The following is a 24,051-nucleotide window of genomic DNA, read 5'->3' as shown; positions in this document are numbered from 1 at the left end:
ATGAATTATCACAGGGCGTAAGGGGGCATATAGAATCAAAAATCATAGTAAAAGTTATGCGTAAAGTATAAGTTAAAAGCCCAATTAACTTGGTGGGGCCTAATTGTTGTGATAAACTTATTAAATAGATATATTTGTGAAGCGAGACTTTATGGCCCAGCAAAAGTGCACAAGAATGGAGGAATTCCTTTACGCCCAGTGTTGTCTATACCGGGAAGTAGTTATTACAAATTGAATAAATTCCTCACGCCACTTTTTGATAAAGTACCTGGTGCTAACATTGAGACGTCAACGCTGGATACACGGAGAAAACTAGAATCCATAAAATTGGGGCCTGATGAGAGCATCGTTTCTTTGGATGTGAAGAGCTTATATACAAATGTCCCTGTTAATGAAGCAATTGAAATAGCCTAGAGGAGCCTGTATTCGAGTGACCACGCCCCTCAGATGTCAAGATCGACAATGAAAACACTCTTGAAGCTAGCTGTGACAAATGGCTGTTTTAAATGCAATGACAGACGCCTTTGTCAGGTGGATGGCTTAGCAATGGGAACATCACTTGCAGTAACTCTGGCTAACATTTGGATGAAGTCATTTGAAAAATATATCAAGTCAACAAGAGATCATCAATAATATCCCTACAAATGATCCTGAGGCCTTCCCTGAATGCAACCTTATAGTCACCTATAGAGGAAAAGGAGTGGAATGTGAAAAATGTGAGAATTGGTTCCATGCAAGAATATTGATGATAAACTTTAAGTATAAAATGAAGGACATGGCGTGGTACTGCTCTAATTGCCAGAGGATTAACAAATTAGATAGTGAACCAAAAACTGAAAGAAAACTATTATTAAATTATGTTGACGATATAATTTGCACGGTAAATGGTGAACCGGACACCTTGCTCAGAAAAATAAACATCCTTCGTGAGAAATTGGAATTCACAATGGAAAAACCTGACGAAAATTGTAATTTAGCTTTTTTAGGAATGAACATCATGGTAAATAGCTGTGAAGAAATTAATTGGGTGTGGTACAAGAAATCAACCGATATGGGAGTTGTCTTGAATTTCCGTAGCTGTGCAACAATTCAACATCAAAAAAATTTGTAGAAGGGACTGCTCTCCGCGTTTTTAGAAGCGACAGCACATGGCAAAATTTAAACAAACTTCTGAAGGAAAATGAAAACACTTTGCTAAAAATTCATTAACCTGAAAGTTAGACTTTCAAGATAATCAACGATGCTTTCCATAAAATTAAATAATTAATAAGTAAACCCCAATTGAAAAACAAAGGCGAGAGGGAACAACAGAGGGGACAAAAATTGCCAGCGAAAGATGTTAAACCATTATTTTTCCTGCAGTATCAAGGTAATATCAGCCTGCAATTGAAGCAAAAAATTGGAAAAAAACGTGCAAACTGAAAACAATATTCACATTGCGAAAACTATGTACTTGCCTACCATCTCTGAAAACTAGTTTTGATTGCAATCTGAAATCTCATGTGGTCTAAGAACTCAGTTGTTGTGGATGCAGTTTCGTCTATGTCGGAAAAACCTGTGAACAATTGGCCACGAGAATTTCTGAGCATCAAAATCCAATTCAACGGTGGGACAACATGTAGTGGAATGCTATGGGGCTCTAACGGCCTTAACTTGTAAGATAATTGATCATTGCCGGGATAGAGAAAAATTTATGACCATAGAAGTTCTACACATTAAGAGACGCAAGCCACAAGTGAGTATGCGGGACGATTACAAAAGTAGGGATTTAACACTGAAATATTAAGTGCAGAATGCAAGTTTTGCTTAAAAATTTTTGAAATGTCATGCGAGCAGCGTTATATTGTAGATCAAAACGAAAATCTTCTATTCAAAACTCATACAGAAAAAAACTCATATTAGTTTTTATGTTCTTTTAACATTTCAACACACTTTAAAGTTGAAAAATGAAAAAAACTTAGAAAAATTCGAAAATGTAAATAGATAATCAAGACACGTTGTTGTGTATATGCTTATCTGTAAATAATTACTTAACAAGTTTTAAACTCCTGACGATGCAAGTTATTGCGAAAACGTTTGAGAAATTTAACAATTTCATATCTTTTAACACTTTTTAGATATAATTTTGTTGTGCCCATGCCTGCCGTGTTTGATGGACTTTTTTGTGAAACGTGACCTATGATTGATTTTAACTAATGCTTCCTCCGCATAACGGTGCTCCAAAGTGGCTTAATTTTGAAACTCTGACAGAGAATTGAACTGACAGTTCAATTCAGACAGAGAATTGAACAGCTTCTTAATAGTTACTCTTTTATTGTTGAAAATTGTTTCACATGACATTTTGTTACGTTTTTTTGACCGATAGAAAACATTGGATTGATAAAAATGGAGGCAAATTGTGATAATAACATAACGTCCGATTCTAGAGATGAAATGAAAACACTAAACGACTGGTTATCCATAAAAAGGAAGTTACTTACAAATTATTTGTCCAATTATTCAAAAGAACAATTTAGCTGTGAAGTTATCACAAAACTAGCTACGGACAAAATGACTACAGATAGCGCGGCAGATGAAGGGGTTATGGGGGTTTCATCATCAGCTGGAGAGGGTGCAGTGAAAAGGTTAGAGTGTTCAAGCCACACCACCCAAAAAAAAAGAGGAAAACAACATAGTTTTTGGAAGCAGCCTTCTAGCGAAACTTGAGGAAGACAAAAGCCTTCACCATGACTGTAGTGCCCACGCATATAGGGTGTCCACAACAAAAAAAACTCAAAATACTAGATGACTACCCGAGCAAAAAGCTCAAAACTTTTATCCTACAAGACGGAACTAACAACATCTTGAAGGTTAATAAGTCTGCTGGTGACATGTTTTCAGAATTCAACGAGCTGGTCACGAAATGTAAAGACATATTTGAAACGGATGTCTCTGTACTGTGTGAGGTGCCACCCTTAAAGAATCGAATAGCTAATAGGGACAAAGTTAAATTGATTGACGAACTCAACGAGTTACTACTTGTAAAGACTGATAATGACTCTAGTGGTTTTCAAGAGCTTAAACTCAACCAAATAATTCACAACACTCCTAAGTCTAAAGAAATGTGCAAGACTACACTCAGCCTTTCTACGATAAGGTGCATCAGAATTACTCCCGTGGTGTACCAATGCTTAAAAATCTTCTTCTTAGTTTTCTTCTTAGAAACTCAACTGGTTTAGTAAATGTTAGCAGTAAATGTATTAAAAATGCTGTTTATAGCATTGGACCAACCAATAACGGTCACGCCCTATTCATCGGCAACAATCGAAACCCGTTAAAAATTTTAACTTTCTATTAACCTAGTCAGACTTACTCATATTTTGATCATTTTGATATTTTGATCATTGTTTATGTTCTGTCAGTCGAAAAGGGTACTAAATTAAATGCTGAATGAAACTAATATATTTATACTTCTGTTAATTCTGTTTGAAAATTTGGTGGTCTGTCTTCACCCCACCCCACCGGTTTTCAAACAGAGATTCAATCTATTAGGCAAGAAGCACTCAAATCTTTATTTAAAAATAGAGTTCATCGCCAGGTTATAAAGATTACAAATTGCTAAATGGAAAGCCAAGACAAAAAATGCATATCACTAAAGTCACTCATTCAAGGAAATATTAAACCAATTGTTACATATCTAAAGTCATATCTACAAAAATTTTACATCTGAATAAAAAAGTATATTCGATTTGATAAAGCAGATGCATATCGACATGTTTTTTATTAAAAAACCTACGTAAATTACCTTAAATTTTCTTTGGTTTTGTTCAATTGTGCTGTTGAAATTTTCGTTTTTTAACGTGTCTTTCTTTCGAGGTGGAATTTCATCTCCAAACTATGGTTCCGGCACTGGTCTAATATCTTCCTTTGGAAAGTTGTTTTATCACCTTTGCACTCAATTTCATTTATTCCCATCGGCGATTCCATCTTGGCATACTGTGCAAACCTCTTGGTAATATGTCGGCCTGTCTGCCCTATGTAGATGGATTCGCATCCATTACAATTGAGTTCATAACGCACATGAGATTAGAGATCTTTATGAAAGCTAGACTTAAGGTTACGTAAACAGCTCTTAATCCTCTGAGTGGTAAAAATTGTCTGTACAGGATGAATGTGTTCAGCTTCTTCACAAATTCCACACAAAACGCCTCTTTTCTGTAATACAAATTGTGGTTTCTCAGTATTTCTTATTTGTTTTACTTTAGTTGTTAGTTGTTCTACGCCAGCGTTATATCCTTTTCTTTGTTCTTTCATTCACAGCTGGTTATTTGTATCCTTGACAATATTCCCTACACAATGCCTCGGATATTGATTAGATTCACAATTTTTTTCATTTTTGGTCCATACTTCATAAAACGCTTTCCAATTGCTAGTGCCTCGGAACACGGGGTTGTATTGTGACCTGCATTATGCTTTCCTTATGTTGAAGGGGTGCACAGCTCAGAGTTCGATAGTTCAGAATTGTTCTAATATCTGATGACTTTTGATACCATGTGCCAAAAATAGTACCTTCTGGTTGTAAGTTAATCGACATGTCCAGAAAAGGCAAACTGTTTTCGTCATCCATTGTTTCTAATGTAAATTGAAGATTTGGGTGGCGGTTATTGACCGCATCCAACAGCTCTTTGGTGTCACCTCTAACAGGTCTCACAATATCGTCGACATATCTTAGAAAAACTTTTCTTTTGGACGAATTGTTATTGTCGGTCTTATCATTCCCACGGCAGAGTGAGCACTTACCGAACTGCTTTTCTATGCTATCATATTCCGTTTTACTGATTCGTTGACATTTCGCGTGGAACCATCTGTTGCAAGTATCACACTCAACACCCCTGGTCCGTGCTGTCACAAGGTGTTCGCAATTGCGACAGGTGTTACCTTGTGCAATGGTTGTGCATTTAGGTGCCTGTAGTCTTAATTGTGGCTACCGCGATTTCATCCAGAGGTTTGCCAAAATCACTGCCAAGGACACACTCATTGCGAACCCGTCTTTCTGAAAGTACCAATTTTCATTGCATTTGAAATGGACGTTTTTAACGGCTAATTCAAGCAGACATTTCATTGTTGTTCAAGGTATCCCTGGTTTGATGTCCCTAGCTTAACGTGATTGCAGTGCAATGTCAATGGCACCCTTTACGGGAACGTTGCTGTTTAAACTTTTTACATCTAATGATGGAATTTGTTCATTTTTTTCAAGTTTTGTTTGCTACAGAATGTTTCGTGCGTCATTGGATTTAGTTTTTTATTGTTTCTTAAATCTTTTGTGAAAACGGCGTTAGAAACTTGTTAAATTTACGGTAACAGTTTCCCGGGATGGAGAGAACAGGTCTCAGAGGGGTTTATTATTTGTATAACTTAAGTAATCTATACAGCCTTGCCGGTTGTGCTCCAGTGGACCTTAAGGCTTCGTAAACCTTAACTGAAATCTTTCCTTTTTTCATCATATCCAAAATTTTTTTTTAAGTTAATATTCATTTTTTATTACGATATTATTACAACTCTTTTCAAGTTTTCTGAACTGTTTGCAATTTAGTACTTTTTTCCAGTTTTTCAGCGTTCGTGCTCTCTTTCATAAAACAAAAATCTACATCGTTATCAAAAGGAACATTAGTCAGGGTGTTTTCACGCAGATATTTTTGTACTATTGCTAATGCTCTATCTAAAGGTGCTTCCCTGGTGTTTTTTGAGTACCATTGTGCTGCTGCTTCAATTTCTAAGAGTTTTCACCTGGTATGTTTTCCTCACGCAGATTTGCTATCAAATTGTCTATGTCCGCCAAAAAATGCAACTGTTTAAACTTGTCCCTTATTGGATGTTTTCGACCGAAAGCGAGCAGGTCCGTGAAGGATCTCGGCAAATTGATATCATCTAGAACCATTACAGTCTTTTCATCAGATGATCTTTGCGGCTTGTCTTGCCTTTCCGAAAGTTTGGCAGGTTTACCCTGCAGTATTTCTTCAGCACTAACTACATGGCTGCAAACACGGTTGCGCAAAACAAAAAACTATGGAGGGCAACAGATGGTTATCTAAAATTCAAAGGAGAACTTTTCGACGAGAAGATTGCTTTTGGTCACATTTATTATGCGTGCTAACTGCTGTGGAAATTTCCGACCTTAGCAAATTTATTTGAAAACTATGCACCGCTTGATCAGACAAAACCTTGGTTTTTGAAACACGAAGTTTTATTAAATCCGGTATTATATCTGTGCAAAGGCATGTTTAAAGGAAATTTATTCTGCATCTGCTACTTTCATATTTACAAACATTGTTTTCATAGTCCAAATATGGTTTCTAACAGTCTCTTGATTGCAGACGTTTTTTCAAACAACATCGTGGCATTTTAAGCATAGATGAAGGTTTGTGAAAGAACTCCGGTGAGCAAACACCAAGAGATGCTATCACTTCCCTTTGACGTTTCGCTTTTTCCTTGCCTCCCGTTGATTTTTACACAGTTTCGTTTCCCCCCTGTTCTTTTTCAGCAGTTTTTGTAGATTAGCTTGTTGTTTCAAGACTACCCCCGGTGATTTAGGTCAGTTTTGGGGTCTTGGTATAGCTGGAAGTATCTGCTGACGATGTTTTTCTCTTTAGCTTCCGTCTTGACGCCAAATGCTTCGTTGACTGGATCACTAAAATTCCCGATTTCAATAGCTGTTCCAAAATTTTATCTGCACCACACCTTTGAAAGTAAACTATCGCCTTGATTCTGTCCGAATGACGTTGTAAAAAAGCAACCAACTCCTCTACATCACACGGCTTGTTGTCGTTTGTTCTTTTCTGAGGGGTGACGCAGTTCTTCAAAATGTCGTGCCAAATCATGGAATTACTGCGGTCTTTCAAGTGACCCTTGTCATAGGCGTTTTTTTTGTTCTTTTTGGCTTTTCTGGAAATTGGGTTGAACGAAAGACCCGGAATTGCCGTCACGGACTGGAGTAACAGTTTTACAGTTTTCGATGTTTGCTGTTTTTAGGCTTTAATGCATGGAAGAGCAAACTTGCCGCCAGAATATGCACCATTCTTCAATCTGTAAGTGTTCCATGTTGACCGATATTATTTTATCTACGTTTTCAATATGTAATCTATTTATTTAACTTCAATATGTACTCTATGTTTTCAAGATGTTATTATTTTTTTTCCAAGTTTTTGCTCAACTTTTACCAGTTAGTTTTTATTACATTTCTACTCTAGCGGAGACATTGAATTGATTCCAGGCCCATACGAAAAATACAATGATTTTTTCCGCAAATGTGAGAGGGACTATCCCAAAAGTCGAAAAATACTACATCTGAACTGTCGGAGTTTAAATACAAAATCCAACGAATTAAAACATCTAGTCAATGCCATCAAATTTAATTGCATATATGGTTTCACTGAAACATGGTTAAATACGTTGCCAAATCGGTTACTATATGAAATACAGAAAAGTGAATTGACCTGTTAGGCTAAGTGACGAAATGAGGTGGTTTAATGTTGCTAATAAAAAAACAATGATTGCAAAGTTGCGTACGGACCTTGAAGACTTGAATGAAAATTGTGAAAGCATTGTGGGTACAATTTACTTACCTAAAATCAGGCAAAAGTTTATGATCAATCTTTCTTATTGTCCCAAAACAAATTTTGCTGACAAATTTCTTGAAAACTTAGCCAGAGGAGTAGATCCAGCGGTATCTCAAAACATGCCGGTAATATTAATGAGAGACTATAATTTGAACTATTGGAACCCATCAGATTGTTCAAAAATGGATACTATTGTTGTTGCTGACAATTTAAATATCAATAAAGTGTCACATGCCTCTAGAATAGGAAACAAAAACTCCTCAATGCAAGTAATTAAGTGAATTCTGACTAAAAGAAAGATTTCGAAAAGTTTCAGAAACAGTTGATTGAGAGTTTTTCAAGCAGTTGAAAAAATGGAGGGCTTTTATTGAAATTAGAAACATCAAAAGAACAGCAACTAAAGTCGACTGTTTTAAAAAAAACTTTGGTAAACTGATAGCAAATAAACAAGAGATTAATAATCACAACAACTACGTTTTTAAACAATTAGGGGCTTTTGGGTTTAATAATAATGATAGAAAATTTGAGGCTGGAAACCACCAATTGGTTCCTTTAAATTTTATTAAGATTTGTAACGGGCCATTGAAGCCTAAGAGTGCTTCTTGACTTAAACAAGAATAAACCACTTGGTCATTCTCACTTGCTTGCTTGGGCGCTTAAATTAGGAGCGCCAGAACTAGCTAAACCGTCGTGTTTTCTTTTTGATGTATAGTTGAGAGCCGAACAAATTCCTTTGCAACTAAAATTTGCTCACATCACACCACTATCTAAAAAAAGTATTATTGACAACCAATTTAGAAAATATACACCAATCTTTTCAACGCTTGCTTTATCAAAAATTTTGGAAAAAATCCTGAAATAGCAAACTAAAGAATATCTCCACAAAGCCAATATCTACAAAAAAACGCAATTTGGTTAACGGATAAATTAATCCACGATAGAGGCACTTTTATACTTAAGAGAAACAATACGATGCAATCTTGTTAAAAAAATTATATAGCAGTCGTTTTCCTTGACTATTCAAAAGCGTTTGATTCGATAGACCACGAACATTTATTCGCGAAATTGGAAATCTTGGGTTTTACCGGCTCAGCCAAGAACATTATTATAAGTTTTCTTAATGATAAGTTTCACTGTGTTAAAGTAAACAATGTAGAATCCGATTGGTTGAAATTAAGCAGAGGGGTGCCTCAAGGTACGTTTCTCGGTCCCCTTTTATTCAAAATTCAAGTTAACGGTCTGCATTTCAATATAGTCTCTATTTTATTTCAATACGCAGATGTTACAGTCATTTTCTCTTCCGAAAAAAGGTTCAAGATAGTCTCGATGTTCTAGAAAAGGATGTAAAAAATGGTTAATTACTTTGATTGCAATTCTCTGAGGCTCAGTGCTGACAAAACGGAATTCATTGTTTTCGGCTCTGCAGAATCTAAAGATATGTCAATTACAATTGATGGACAAATGATTTAAAAAAACGGTAGTAAAATGTCTTGGGGTTACTATTGATAAAAAACTCACCTTTCAATCCGAGGTTAAAAAAATATTTTACGAAGTATGGCAAAAACCATAAAATCAGTCTATACCTTACGGATTGCGTTCCTGAAAGCTTCAAAAAATACTGATTATTTTTCTTGTTAAAAGTCACCTGCAATATCCAGCGGTACTTTTGTGCTCATTATCTCAGAACCTTGTAACTACTCTCAAAAAACAATTAAACTGGGCAGTCAAAGCTTGCTACAATCTTAAAAAGTTTAATTCATCGCCTGATCTTAAATTGATTAGTAAAACATTACTTTTTCGAATTTTAATACAATATAGGGTTGCATTATACATCAGACAAATTTTTAATTACAAAATCAAGAATTTAAAAATGTTTCTGGCATTTCATTACCAACGGCCAAATTTGTTTTCACAATCGGACGAGAAAACTAGTAACTAAAATCATTGCTAGGACTAAACAAATTGAACAGGGGTTGATCAATAATGGTGTAAGATATCATATTGAAAATTTGAGGGCAAATGAAACCTTGTCAAATTCTTCTGTAACTGTCAAAAAATATATACAAAGCTCAATATTTAGAAGGACCCAGTCCCAATTCAGATTGGCTAATTAATGTGGCGTGAATTTAAATTTAGTTCATGATGTGTGCTGTTCCTACCTATGTATATATTATTCTATCTTTTTATCTACCATTTCAATCATTCGGTGTTCACAATTCAAAAGTTTTTTTTTATTACATACACTATTTGCATGATGCATTTTATTTATCATTTCAGGAATTTACGTGTTCTTTTTTTCTAATAGTTTGATCCGAAAACTTACACAGGATTGCCAAAAGCATCAAAAACTCTTGTGACGTCTCAAAACCTGAGATCATACATTTCTACCCATGAAAATGATCTTGTGATACATTTCTTAACTCTCAAGTGGGGTGCGAAAAAAAAAGAGTAATGGATGCAACTTAATCGCCACTCAAACAGTCCGATAGGTAGCCACTAATGTTCCAGAGCAACAGAAGAACGAACAAACTTTCACTTTAAGTGTAATAACATGTGGTACACAAAATCTGACGGCGTTGTCACGGTGCTTCATTGGCAGGGATTCTGGCAATATTGTGATGAAAACTGTTAAAAACGTCTCGCAATCTTTTGAAAATTTTTTCGCAGCACTTTGGGATCCCTCAAAAGCGTTTGATTCGATATCTCATGATATCCTTATAGAAAAACTACAATTAATTGGCTTGGATAGCGATGCAAAGGACCTTATTAACAGTTTTCTTTCTAACAGACTTCAACGTGTAAAATTAGATTCAATTTATTCCAGCTGGATAAAAATTGCCGGAGGTGTACCCCCAATGAACCGTATTTGGGCCATTTTTGTTCAAATTGTATGTAAACGATCTTTGTACAGCTATTGATTCTGATGTAACAATTGATAGAGTATGCTGATGATTGCCTAGTTTTTGCTTCTAACAAGGATGAAAAGATAGCAACATTATCCCTGGAATCAAACATACATTATTTCGCAAACTACTTCAGAGAGCATCAATTCAATTTGAATTCTTCAAATACAGAGTTCATTTGTTTCAGCAAACAAAATGAGCAGAGAAAAAATCTAGGACACAATATTAGTAGATATCAAAGTTATCCGAAATCTAATGAATCAAAAAATTTAGGACAAATAAATGATAGCAGTCTCAGTTTCATGTATCAGGTTAAACAAACGTTAAAGAAGATGGTTCAGGGGATTAAAACTATAGACTCATTTGGAACTCAACTCCCTACATCATGCGCAGAAGTTTTACTTCATTCAATTATTTTGTCACATCTCAATTATTCCGCTTTATTTATTCAGCACATTAGAAAACCACATTAGAAATGATGACTTCTCTAGAAAAGCAAATGTATTGGGGTCTTGAAAGGGTGTTCTTCCGCTCAAATTGCCAATCGTCATTGAGCTTAAGAATTAAAAATAAGTGATCGGGATTGAACAGAGAATTGATACATTTTCTACTTTTTATTTCAGAGAATATATCAGGCGACAAAAAAATGCATTCCAAACGGCACTGATTTTACCATGTCCAAAATACTCCATGAACGAAAATACTCGAAAAACAATTTTCTATGACCACAGATCAACTTCCTTTCTAGAACAGATTTTTTCATGCTCGATCAAAAATAGAAATCACTAAGAAATCCACTCAAAGATTTCAAATCTAGTAACAGTGTGTTCAAAAATTTGATAAAAAGTACCTCAAAGATCATATTCTCGATTGCTGCATTTCAATCGTGGCGTGACTTTTGACTAGTTTAATCTTGAAAATCCCTCTGTAGAATTTTGCAACAATTTTTTGATTTAATGTAATTTTTTGTCTTTTGCAATTTTTTTTCTACACTCTAGCATTGATGGCAACCCGCTTCAACAATGTGTCTTCTTTTTCTTCTTCATAAACCGGAAGATGGAGCGAAAAACAAAATTCCTGGCATGAAGGGAATAGTAGTAGTAAATGTTAAAAATTCTGGTGAGACTCATACTCACGTTTGGTTTGCTAGTCAACCTCCTTTCTTAGTCCACACACATTCTTTTTCCTGGCCTTGCTATTTACACACCTACATACACTAAACAACTTGCATATGTCATTATTTTATAGGTTACAAAAAATACCAATGAAAGTTCGATATTGTATTTTTTCGAAATCGTCGCAAGCTGCCAGATTCAGAATTATGATGCTACAAAGTAATTTTTTTAACGACCGAAAAAAATGTTATCAATCTCTTTTTTGCGGTTTGGGGATCACTTTGGGTTTGCGGTTTCACTTTTATTATGCAAAACTTCATAATGACGGTTTTTTTGTCTATCTAATTTGCCCTTGATTGTTGACGGAAACAGCAACAAATTATGCATTTCAAGGTTCCAGCTTAAAAAAATAAGTTTCTTTAGTCTATTATATTTCGTTGTTGGAAGAACCGTCCAGCAAAGACAAACAACGAGTACATCCGAAGGACTTAAAAATTCTATAGCCAAGTTTTTAGGAAGCTGAGAGGAGCAAATGCGACAAAAGCTGTACTGACTGACATCTACCGGAACTATTTCGAACAAGCCTACACCCCGACGAACAAATGCACATTGAAACTCGTATGCCGACTCAAGAATTGCATTATTTTTACAAAAAACTAATACTCAAACTGTAACTGGATTAATTGATGGGCGGAAACCATTGAACTCTGCTAAAAATTTTATACTTTTACTACTGCTACTATCCACATGAAAACGTTATTTCCCAAAATACAATTAGTTATCTTTTATTGCAAGTCTTACAAAATAGTAATACGCCCCAAGGATATCAAAATTTACATTGAAAGGGTTCTTGAAAATAGCCTTGACACATGTGGGTCAATTGCGCTGAAAGATGTTGTTGTCAGTTTGATGGGATAGCAATTGCAGCATCATTTGCAGTAACTCTGGCAAACATTTGCATGAATTATTTTGATCATAAAATCAAGTCAGCAAAAGAGATTGTCAATAATTGTTTTGTCAGAATATAAAAAAATGTGGAACTTGCTTTCTTGCAAAATATTAGCGATCAGTTCTAAGCTAAAACGAAAGATCTTGTTTGGTATGGCTCTCAATGCCAGAAACTTAACAAAATTGATAGTGAACCGGAAACCGAAAAAAGATCCTTGAGAGATAGGTAGACTATATAATTTACAATGTAAGTGGTGAACAAGATAGTTTGCTTAGAAAAGTCAGCAAATTTCTCAGAAAATTGGAATTTATAATGGAGACGACAGATGAAAATGTTAATTTAACATTATCATAAGTGAAGATAAATCTAAGTAGCTCTAAAGAAGAAAATTGCGAGGTGTACTGGAAGCCAAACAAAGGGGGGTTGTCTTGAAAAGCCGCAGCTGTGCAAAATAGGAGACCAAACATAAATGGAACTGTTAACTTCCTTTTTAGTAGCACAAGCACACGATAATGTTTTTAAATAGCTCTGAAAAGAAAGCCGATATTTTGTCAAATGTCAATACCTTGATGACTGGACTTCTACAATCAACAAAGATGCCTCAAAGAGAAAATTATAAAAAAAAGAAATCTGAAGAATGGTGGCAAAAAGTACAACACAAAATACACACATCACAAGCGAAGAACATTATGCCATTTTTCTTACTGCAGTACAGAGGTATTATCAGCCTGCAATTGAAGCGCAACATTTTCACCACACGTTAATTTTGAACATGCTTACCGTGCCTGAAATTTCGTTTTGTTAGCAGTTTGATATCTCAATTAGTCTCTCAACTCAGTTTTTCTGAATGCAGTTCCACTTATTTCAACCAAACTGTTCGAAATATAACAACGTGAGTTTTCAAGAAGCAACCTTTGTTTCACCGGTTGGTCAACATGCTGTGGAATGCTGTTGGGCACTCACAGCCATTGATCATTGGAAAATAGATCAGTGACAGGTTGCGAATAAGCATCTAACCATAGAAGCTTTAGACTTTATTAGGCGCAAGTCACAACACGCAGGAAGTGTTCAAGCGCCAAAAATTGAATTGAAATATTAAGTGGAGAAAGCATGTTCGGTTTTAAGTTTTGGAAGTAGCATGTGCGCAAATTTATTTGATTGTGAAAACAAAAATTTCGTGTTTGCAGGCTTTCAAGATTTTGCATATGGGCTTGGTCAAGATTCCGGATCGAAATGTGATAACTGACACGATGTAGTCCTTATAGGCGCTCAGTTTCTTTTTTTGAGCTTAGTTTCTACACTTCTCCTTTGATGAGGTAGAAAACTTTTTGGTTTTGTTGGTTTCTATTTCACATCTTTCACTCCAAATTAATTTTGAACTTTCAAAAGCTCTCAAGTGGCTTTGGGTTGTTACAAATCTCAACAGATTCTTCCGTTTTAAGAATTTTGCGTGTTTCTTTTAATATTGAGCAAAGTCAATCTTTTCGTCAAACTTCATGCAATTATTTTCACTCAACTCTTCTAGTTTGATGCAAGATCAGGACGTGCTTTGTCTTCTGAAAGTGCTTTAGAATCATCCGCAAAGCCAAAGCATTCAATGCTTGAAAGATGTTTCTGTAAGTGGTTAAAAGTACGAGGAACAGTAGAGGCCCAATGCTTAAGTCATGCGGTTAATCATTTATGACAGTTTACAAATTCATCTCGGCTTCATCAATCAAAACAAATTGTTTGCTAACAGTGAATAAAGATGCTTACAGTTCCTGCAATTTTTAAACTTATGAAATTTTTTCTTTTCAATATCAACTTGTCATGCATCAACGTGTTGAAAAACTATGAAAATTTCGATCATTGCACTGTCAATGATTTGTGTTCATGCTTAATTGTGTAAAGAAGTCGATAAGCAAATTTGAGAAACATGAGTAAATGGAGCTTCGAAGAGCGAGCTATACTTAAGCAGATTTGATTATGAAAAAATTAGTGAAGACATTGTTCGTACATAGATTAAAAAATGATTTCTACAGTAAACCTGCTGATGCAATATAGATGGCTGGTAGACCTTTAATCTGTTACATAAAGTTTGTTCCCATCATTAGCAGGAGACAAACTTGGATAAGTGCCCTTATCAGCGATGGTTTTAAAAATAAGTATCAGAGAATTGCTCATTGTTTATGAACAATTCTTAATTACATTGTTGCCAATAGAGTTTGGCAGAGTGCATCCTTCAATACTACCGAGCAGAAAAACCAATAATTTGGTTTTTGTCAGAGCAACAATAGCTGAAGCTCTAGTTGTTAAAGGTTCCCTTATGGATGATTAATTTGCAAAACATACTAGAGTTGAAGTTATTGAATTCTTTGTCTTTTGATAAATCCACTTCGGTAAATCAATTTTAAACATTTCAGCGTGCGTCCAAATCTCTTTCGAATGAGCAACTTTCAAAAATTTCACTCTCAAAACAATTAAATTTGTTGCATATAGATCTAGAAAAAAAATTCAATTTTCTTTGTCTTGAGTTGTGAATGCGTTTTGCCTTGATTATGTACCTTTTCAAATTTTTTGCAAAAAGTTTTGACAAATTTGAGGTTTATTAAGAAACCAAGGCGCAAAGGCAGCGTGTTTTTGTTTTTCGCGGTAGCAAGAATTTATTAATTTTGGAGTTTAACCAGTTGTGCTACTGTTTGATGAAAACATTGCTCTCAATTTTGGTCATTGTCCACCAGTAACTGTTACTGAAATTAAAATTTTCAATGCTGCTGTTTTTTGCCCAAAAATTTTGCTTTGTGAACTATGCACTTCATTCAATTGCTAAAATTGCAACCCCTTCTGGCTGAGAGTGAACAAGACAAATAAAAAATGTAATTCAATTGAAAGAGCGGATTCTTGACACTATATCAGTCTAAATCTAAATCAAGATTTATAATTCCCTGTTTGAATTACTATCTGATTGCATGTAATAGTTAAGGTTCTTTTTGCCAAATGTTAAGAAGCCCTATCCTTCCAATGAGTATAATAATTTGGACGGAAAAACACTAGATTTGATTTTTAGAGAAAAAGCCAGGTTTCAGTGACGCAAAGAAGGTCGCATTGATGAAGATATATGATTTCAGGACGTTTCAATCTTCGGTTTATATCAATTAAAATAATTGCATCATTCATTACCTTTATTAAAGAGTTTAGTCATATTTCATATTCAAAAAAAACTTTGAGTTGTTATCCATCCTCATATGTTTGTCATCTCCTCTTTTTTGGTAGTCGTTTTCTATCTTGACATCTTGAGATCAAAATTCAGCGCTGACAAAAAAAATGGCTAAAAACGTTTGAACAAAACCTTCATTAAAAGACTTAGAGACCACGGCTATGCTTACTTCCTTATTGTCATTTATCAGCAATTTTAGCGGTCAATATCATTTCTGTTAACTTTTCCGAGCTCTTTGATTTTGGTCAATTTCTTTTCTTTGATATCAAGATAATCGAGAATTGATACCAGCGCATTAATGTCACTATTCAACTGCTCATCAGGTTCAATTTAGTCTCTTTAGGAGATGCTTTTTTTCTAATGCGCACATCTGACTGTTTTGGAATTCATGGGCTCCTTACAATTATCTCAGATATCATTGGTTAATGCTGCGCCAAAGAATAGGTTTCTAGGCAAACCCCTTTTTTCATAGTTTTTATTTGAAATTGAGTTATCAGCTCCTGGGACATTACGAGATATCAGAGAACTCCTTCAATAATTTTGCGAAATTTTTCAAATCGTAGACGGGAAAACTAGGGTCGCTGACTTTTGAGGCTCTCAAACCCTTTCTGTTCAGTCGACACAAGCCTTACGGATGTGTAGTAATTATTTGTCTAAATACCAATTGAGCTCTTGCGTCGAATCCATTAAGTTGAAAGAAAAACCATTCTCCAAAAAAGCTTTGAAATCTTACATCAGTAATTTTGCATTACAATCATTGCAGCCTTTTTGTGTTCTTAACTGTGTTTATATTTACTGTCCAAATTAGCAATTTTTTCAAACAAAACTGAGAAACTGACAAAGAAAGCTCTCCTTGTAATCCAGTGGATTCTCAAGAACCGGGAAAGATGAAGGGCCCTTTCAGAGAAAATATTACTTATCCAAATAGTTTTGCTTGTAGCTGAATCAAATGCACTTGTTTCTGTAACACTTGAAATCAAGGGACATTCAAATTACTCCTTGATTTCAACTCACGTTTGTATTTATCTTGCGCACTATTTTGTTTTTAGAGAGATTGTGTACGTAGCTAAAACCAACAATCCAAAATACTCTTTGCTTAAGGTGATATGTTTTGCCCCGTTTTCATTTAAGTAAATGCTGCCTTGAAAATAAACAGGTCATTTTTAATGACCAGTATTGATTTTTGCGTTTCAATTCAAGCCTGTCTTTCAATGAGCCAAGACCAGGTCCATTTCCGTATTTCCCCAAAATTGAAATAATGAGAACTTATTCAGCTTGTATTAAGAAAACGTTGGAATTTTTCTTCAGTTCTTTCCACGCGTCAGAGCACAAGACACTAGAGGGACTTTTTTTTTCATCTAAGTAATCATTACCGCCAGTAAATAAAGTGATTATCACGTACTTGATTTTAGGGGAAAAAACGTGAACGCGTCGTATTTGATTTCGGAAAGTAAAAAGATGTAGAAATTAACGCAAAAAAATCGTTCACTTGCGATTCTGCAATAAGTAATATTTTGGGGTTTTTTAAGGTGATAACTGATATGTAATCTTGTGCACCCTCAGGGACCCGACGGACTTTTGACAACCAACCACAGATATTTAATTGACAGATCAAAAGGATAGGATTGAGACCAATATAGTTATACTATCTTAAAAAGAGAATGTCGATTGTTTTCTAAAACCGTTATTAAACCGTTACAGCAATTGTATTAACGCGTGAAGTGATATTGTTTTAAAATTTTACAGAAATTGCATAAACTGTAACAAAGGCTTTATTTTCCGAGGGGAAAATTTCGCATGCGCATCAGGTAAACAACTGGGTCAGTGCAAAATGGCAAAAATTTTTTGACGCGGTGAAAAAGACCATGCACGACTATTGTATTGCATGGATCTGTTATCATTGTGCATCAAAAGGTACAACAGATGACAAACACGAAAAAAAAATTGTTCAAAAGTAAGTAGATAACATAGTGTAAACGGTTAAAAAAATGATCTTCAAGAGTTCTTTGAGTATGCGACTTCACTTCACAACTCGTTTTATTTCCATAGCATCTGTTTCAAAATGAATTATTAGCTCCTGGGATGTTACAGAGATATTCATTCAGAGAACTTCTTCAAGAGTTTTAGCGCTAAGCAAATTGAAGTCGTTAATTTTTGACATTATCACCCCTTTTTCTTCGGTTGGCACAAGCATTACAGCACAAGATTTGTCTATATATTGATAGAAGTTTTGCAATTCCTTGCAGGGAAAATGAAGCGCAAAACATTAATCCAAAAAATCAGTGAATTTTTGCCCCCATGATTTTGAATAAAATCATAGCAAACTTCACGTGTTTTTAATTTTCTAATTCATTGGTGCCCAAAATGGAAATTCTTTTCAAAAACAAATCTTAACTTGTCTTCCAGTCAATTGCAAAGACCAGGAAAGATAAAGTGACGCAGTCTGAGAGATTATTTTTTATTCAAATCGTTTTTTGTGGCTGTCGCAACGGCGCTTGTTTCTGTAACACTAAATGACATTACACACCAAATTATAAATTGAATTTTACTCGCGACTGTAGCTTTGCGCAGTGTTGTATGTTTTAGGAGACTTTATAACTAGTTAAAGCCACCAACCATCGACCAACAAGATTTATTTTTTCTTCGTGTGAAATTTTTTGCCCTTTTTCAGCGAAGTAACTGCTGCCTTGAACATAAATATGGTCAGTTCTAAATTACCAGCGTTGATTTTTGTGTAACTTTTTCAGAGATTTGTTTGCTGAATCAGGGCGAGTTCATTTTCCATTTTTGCCCGAAAATCAATTAACGACGACTTAGTCGACTCGTATCATGAAAACGAAAATTTCAAAAATTTCATCAATTCTTTTTCAGCGTCAACAGACAAGTCACTAGAGGGACTTCTAATTCCTTTGTCAAAAAAATCATTACCGCCGATAAATTATGTTATTATTTCAAATTGATATTCGGGAAAAAACGTGAGCCCGTCGTATTTGACCACCTGGAAGACTAGGGTACTTGAAACTATTGCAAATAAAATTTTTCGCTCGCGAATCTGCAATAAGCAAATGCTAGAAAGTGTGAAGCCTCATCTGTAATCTTTGTATACCTTCGTAAAATGGCAAAAAATTATTACTGATTCGGAGTAAAACACCATGAAAGAACTTGTATGGTACTGTTCTGATTGTACAGTGAAAACTTCAACGGATCAAACGCTTGAAAAAAATTGTTCAAAAATATGTCGATAACATAGCGTGCACGAGATTAAGACGGAAAACCTTTATCCATCTAGTAACGTTAATACAATTTTGGATCAGAATATCCATAAAAAAGTTACAGTAAAACCTCACGAGAAAATCACATATCAACAAATGATTGCTCCACACAGAAAAGACATCACCAAAGATTTGAGAGTAGATTGAAACAGAAAGTTGATATTTGAATCACTTTCATAACGAGCAATATTTTAACGTGCTTGACAATCTAATGTCCTCGATCGACGTGGGTTCAAGCAGCCAACATTCTAAAACTTGATTTTCAGAGCATCAAAAAAGATTCTTTTGTAGGACAACATCTCGTTGAAGTTTATGTTACAGGGCATTTTTTCGGACGAGACGTACTTGACTGGAAAAACTAATGGCAATTGAACTCGTCTATGTCAACCAGATAAAACGGCAACTAAAAACGCACGATAAAAACTGGGAACGGGAATTGACACTAAAAATTTAACTCAAAATCAAAATTTGACTTTCGAATTTTGGCAAAAAATTAGTACAGGAATATTCGGAATTTTGTTTATCCAAAAAATTAGCAGAAAACAACATATAAAATTGAGTGCAGAAACTCGGTTTCAGGGAAAGTATACAAGATAATCGAAAGTTTAAAAAAATCAGGAAAAACTTTTTTCTTGGTGAATTAATTGAAATTAATTGGTATAATAAAGTGTAGTAATTGTTATGTTAATAATTTCAAGAATTCGTTGTCTTTTTAACTAAAATCATAGAATTAGATCGATTTTGTCAGAGGCCTGTGAATCTTTTCAAAAAATTTCACGACAGTTTTAGGTTAACGTAAACGCAAGGTTGGAAAACGTTCCTCTTTACTGATCGCAAACTCATTTTATTAGACAATTTTTTCTGTTGCATTAAAGGAAAGATTCAAAGGAAGACCATATAGAATGCTGTAGCTTGACAACCATTAAAAATTCTGTTCACCTTGTAGTATAAATAAACTAAAGGCAATAGCCTTTTTAAATCATTAAAATACACAAAAAAGCATAAGCGGAAAGTATTGTTATTGGGTGCTTACTGAAAAAACTGGTTCAAGTTCATCAACGCCAATTGTGAAATTTTCACCATATGAAAAGCTTAGTTAAAAATAGAAAACTGAAATATGCTGGAGGCTTGCGACATCAATGAAAGAAGAAGAATTATCAAAATGCGATTTCCCGGGTCAAACTTGTCCGCCGAAAATGATGTAAAAGTGCGGCTGCGATGGGAGGTTTTTTAGGAAAATGCAGCTGGGAACTACTACGTTTTTCTGGGCTGCATTAGGCTTCCAACGGGGTAAAATTGTGTAAGAGTGAGGGGGTAAAAAACAAATAAACTCCCCATTCTTACATATTTTTGGTCTATCAAGGGGGGTAAAATGATGTAAGACTTCGGGGGTAATTTCTCCGTTACCCCCGAACTCTTACATCATAGGGTGTATGTAACTCTTTCTTCAGGATAATTCCTCAAAAGTCCTACCATTGCAGCCCATTGTAGCCCACTCTTACGTGGCAGTTTTAGTCAGGGGGTATTTCCTCAAAAGTCCTCCCATTGCAGCCCACTCATACATAGCAATTTTAGTCAGGGGGTCAGGTGGAGTTCCTCAAACTTCCTCTCATTGCAGCCCAACTCTCACATCATTTTATCCCCTCTGATCAAAACAACCCCACACTCTGACATCAAATTACCCCCCATAGACAAATTACCCCCCCCCTTACAACAAAATGGGAGGCTTTTAGGGAGGACATTCAACCCGGGCTCTCAAAGAGCAGTTTTGAAATTTTAATTAAGATTGTGTGCGCAGAAAGCAGACATCAGTTTGTATATGTTCCAACAAGTGTTAGTTGCATATGTTGTATAATTTTTGCAGTTATCTTGGACTTTTCATGACGACAAAACAACGCTATAGCTATGGGATGCCTCGTACAGTAAAAAATCAATGGTCTTCAAATTTGATTTGCCAAAATTTAGAACGCAAAAACAGCGTCAGAGTTGCGAATCATCAACCGTCGTACTAAAACTTTTTCGAGGGTCTGGGATTTAAGAAGCAAATAAGACTTTCAACGAAAACAACCATTGAACGCGGTTGTTCTTTTCTGCAGCTGCTTGCGACTGTCTACTCTCTAAGCCTATTGAAGCGTTCGTGATTCTCCAGTTTTATGTGAATCTTTATCAACGACAACACCATCATTCGTGTTTTGATATTATATATTTTTAAAAAAGCACTATGAAAGACCATTGTAAGTTAGGTATATTCATTTATCTCCTTAACATGACGTTGATGCAGTAGTTGACAAAATCAAACCTTCAAATTGTTAAATGGTCTTATTAGCTACCTGGATTTCAATAACGTTCGCTGTTCGCAGCAACTAAAATAAACGAAATACAAATAAAAATTTATAAAAATTCAATTTTTCATTTTTCAATTTTCAATTTTTCCATTTTCTTTTTTCAATTTTTAAATTCAATTTTTCATAAGTCATCTTACATCCACTAAAATTAATTTCATAAACAAAAGTTGACCATAAAATCCGATTAAAAAGAAAATTAGCGTGATTTCAGTTTTCTGGTTGCAAAAAAATCATTAAAACAGGAATTGTTGTTGTTATATTTCTTTAAGCTTCAAACTCAAACTGCTGCAATACTGCTGAAAAATATTTTAATTCTCTAAAAGTTTGCCGTTTCTTGTGACCTTTCTGTTCTGATTGGTTCCCTGCTTCCTGTGATCTGAGAGCAGTTTTTCAGATTTCTGCTTAAATTGTTCCCAACCAGTTTGCTTTAGATGTTGGGCTTGCATCCAAATTTATTCACTAAGTTGTAAATGATTGTGATTTTTTGCAACCGGTGGTGTATCGCGCAACTTTTTGTATTCTCTCCCTTCAATAACGCGTTTCTTTTCTTAATTTGCTGACAAACTGCTGAAAACCGAAACGGTTCTTTTATTGTTAATTTGCCCGCACTTTTTACAAGTTAGTAATTTCTTCTTCTCCACATTAAAACTTCTATCAAGAAAAGCGAGATTCCCGTTGTTGTCAGATTTTTCAAGAGTTATAATACAACTGTTTATGAGGGTTCAAGATGATAAGGAGAATCCATTTCATGGTGCAAATTTTATCGCCAAGATGCTTCTCAAAAAAATTCCGATCTGTGGTAGATTTTGGCGTCCTTTCGCAATGACTGCAGCGCCATTACAGATCTCACAGGTCCCTTTGTTTATCTTGCTCAGGACAACTGCTAAGTGATACCTAGAGCGGGTTCATAAGCCGTTTGCACATTTCTTGGTGAATTTTAACCTCATTTATCAACAAATATTGATTCATTAACCTGCTTTACCAGAATGTTTACTTCACCACGTACTTTACATCATCCTTATACCTTTTTACCAATTATACATGTTCATATTATAGGGAAATTTTAATTATAAAAGGTCCAGCAATTTTGTTTTACTGTAAGATGTTTCCTTTAAAAGAAAAAGATATCCGGTCATCCGATAATTTTTAGCTAAATAAACGGTAGAGTCGAAAAGGAACAAATACAATGCAACTAGAATAATAGTAAAACACTGCCTAGAATTGGAACAACTACAAACTGAAACTTTTACGGTTATTTTAAATATAACTCGTTTGAATGAGGGGAGCAAAATAGTCACGTGAAACTACCTGCAAAGAGAAAGAAAAATTAATATAATTTAACTGTAGCTTTTTTTGTAAGGCATTTCTTTCACAGAATCCGTATCTCCAAGTTCTTTGTCATTTGTGTTGAGACCGTATACATTTGAGGCACAGAAAAAATTGAAGTTTAAGGGAATGAATGTTTTGGGCGTTTAGGTTTGGTAATGTTTTTTGACGAGGTATCTGAGTTTGATTGCTTAAAACTCTGAGTTAAACTTTGTATAACTTCAGATTTCAGCTCAATTGGTGGTAAAACTACCAGCTTTTGCGGGATGTTGTTTTCAATTAATTTCACAGCAGAACCAAGTGCGATCCCCATTACAAAAATCAAATATAAAAAAGATTACGTAGTGCTCTTTTAAAGAAAGATGGTTGCTAATGCCTAGTGAGAGATTTTGGGCAATTTAAATTAAATTTCCTAAATATTACAGATTCGAAGCCTTTTTTTCGCTTGTACGGTGTTTTGCCATTTCTTCAAGGTTGTATGGTGACAACCTTTTCTTTGAGTACATGCGTTTGGTTCTTTATTAAATTGAGCTTCGCGTCACTGAGGTTTCAAACCGCAATTTGTCTATGTTAATGTCAAAATCTATAAAATCTTCTGGCGTTTCGAAAAATTTAACGTTAATTTTTTTGTTGTTTTAATGACATCTCTGGAAACCTGCTCTGACCATTATGTGGTTACTGATCATGAATGGACCACGTTTTAGGGTGCTAAGACAAATATTGGAGTCTCTGTGAAAACTATTACTCATGTGATCAGAAGGTAAACAGATTTCACCAGGTAAAGAGATTTACGAGGCTGATGTGACGAGAAAAATGCCATAAAGTAGTATTTGATTTGTTCTAAAAGTTTTCTACCACAAGCTTCAACGTGTAACATACGACGAAAATTGTGTAGAACAGGATATTAGATGGATCAAATGTTTGTTTCCATTGTTCCGTGACATATTTAGCATCGGGTGAACCAAGAAAATTTTTATACTTAAATTGAGTTTGGACGGTTGTTTTTGTTTGTTTTTCAGAAATCGTCCCGTGTTATCCCTATGGTAGCCATTCTAAGGCTTCTGAAGAGGTTTTCTGTGTTTTTTTTAACATAGTTCAGATATAGTCTGTCTTGAGCATTTTGGCACGGATAACTTTAGACGGTCCAACTTTTACTGTCTAGATTTCAAAAATGAATTCGTGGTGATTGTAAAAAAATCAAGCATTGATATTGCCAAAATTGCACTATTTAGAGCGTTTTATATCATCAACTAAGTCAAGGAAGTCAATCTCTGAGTAAAATATATGTGGAGCTAATGAATTTTGTAAGCTTTTCATAACGGTAGGGTTAAAAAGATTAAATCTTAATGA

General features: G+C 34.9%; 1 protein-coding gene across 1 annotated transcript in view; it reads left to right on the top strand.

Moving 5' to 3' along the window:
• Positions 1–92: 92 nt before the first annotated feature.
• LOC142340548 (transient receptor potential cation channel subfamily M member-like 2) overlaps positions 93–24,051 on the top strand; it is a 296,757-nt gene continuing 272,798 nt past the window's right edge. Inside the window, exon 1 of the mRNA XM_075391190.1 lies at positions 93–130. The gene's annotated coding sequence lies outside the window, so the exon portion shown is untranslated. The remainder of the gene's footprint in view (positions 131–24,051) is intronic.

Source organism: Convolutriloba macropyga, chromosome 6 (assembly GCF_964194025.1).
Source record: "Convolutriloba macropyga chromosome 6, txConMacr16.3, whole genome shotgun sequence".
NCBI classification, from domain to species: Eukaryota; Metazoa; Xenacoelomorpha; order Acoela; family Convolutidae; genus Convolutriloba; species Convolutriloba macropyga.
This window is presented reverse-complemented; position numbering and strand designations above follow the sequence as displayed.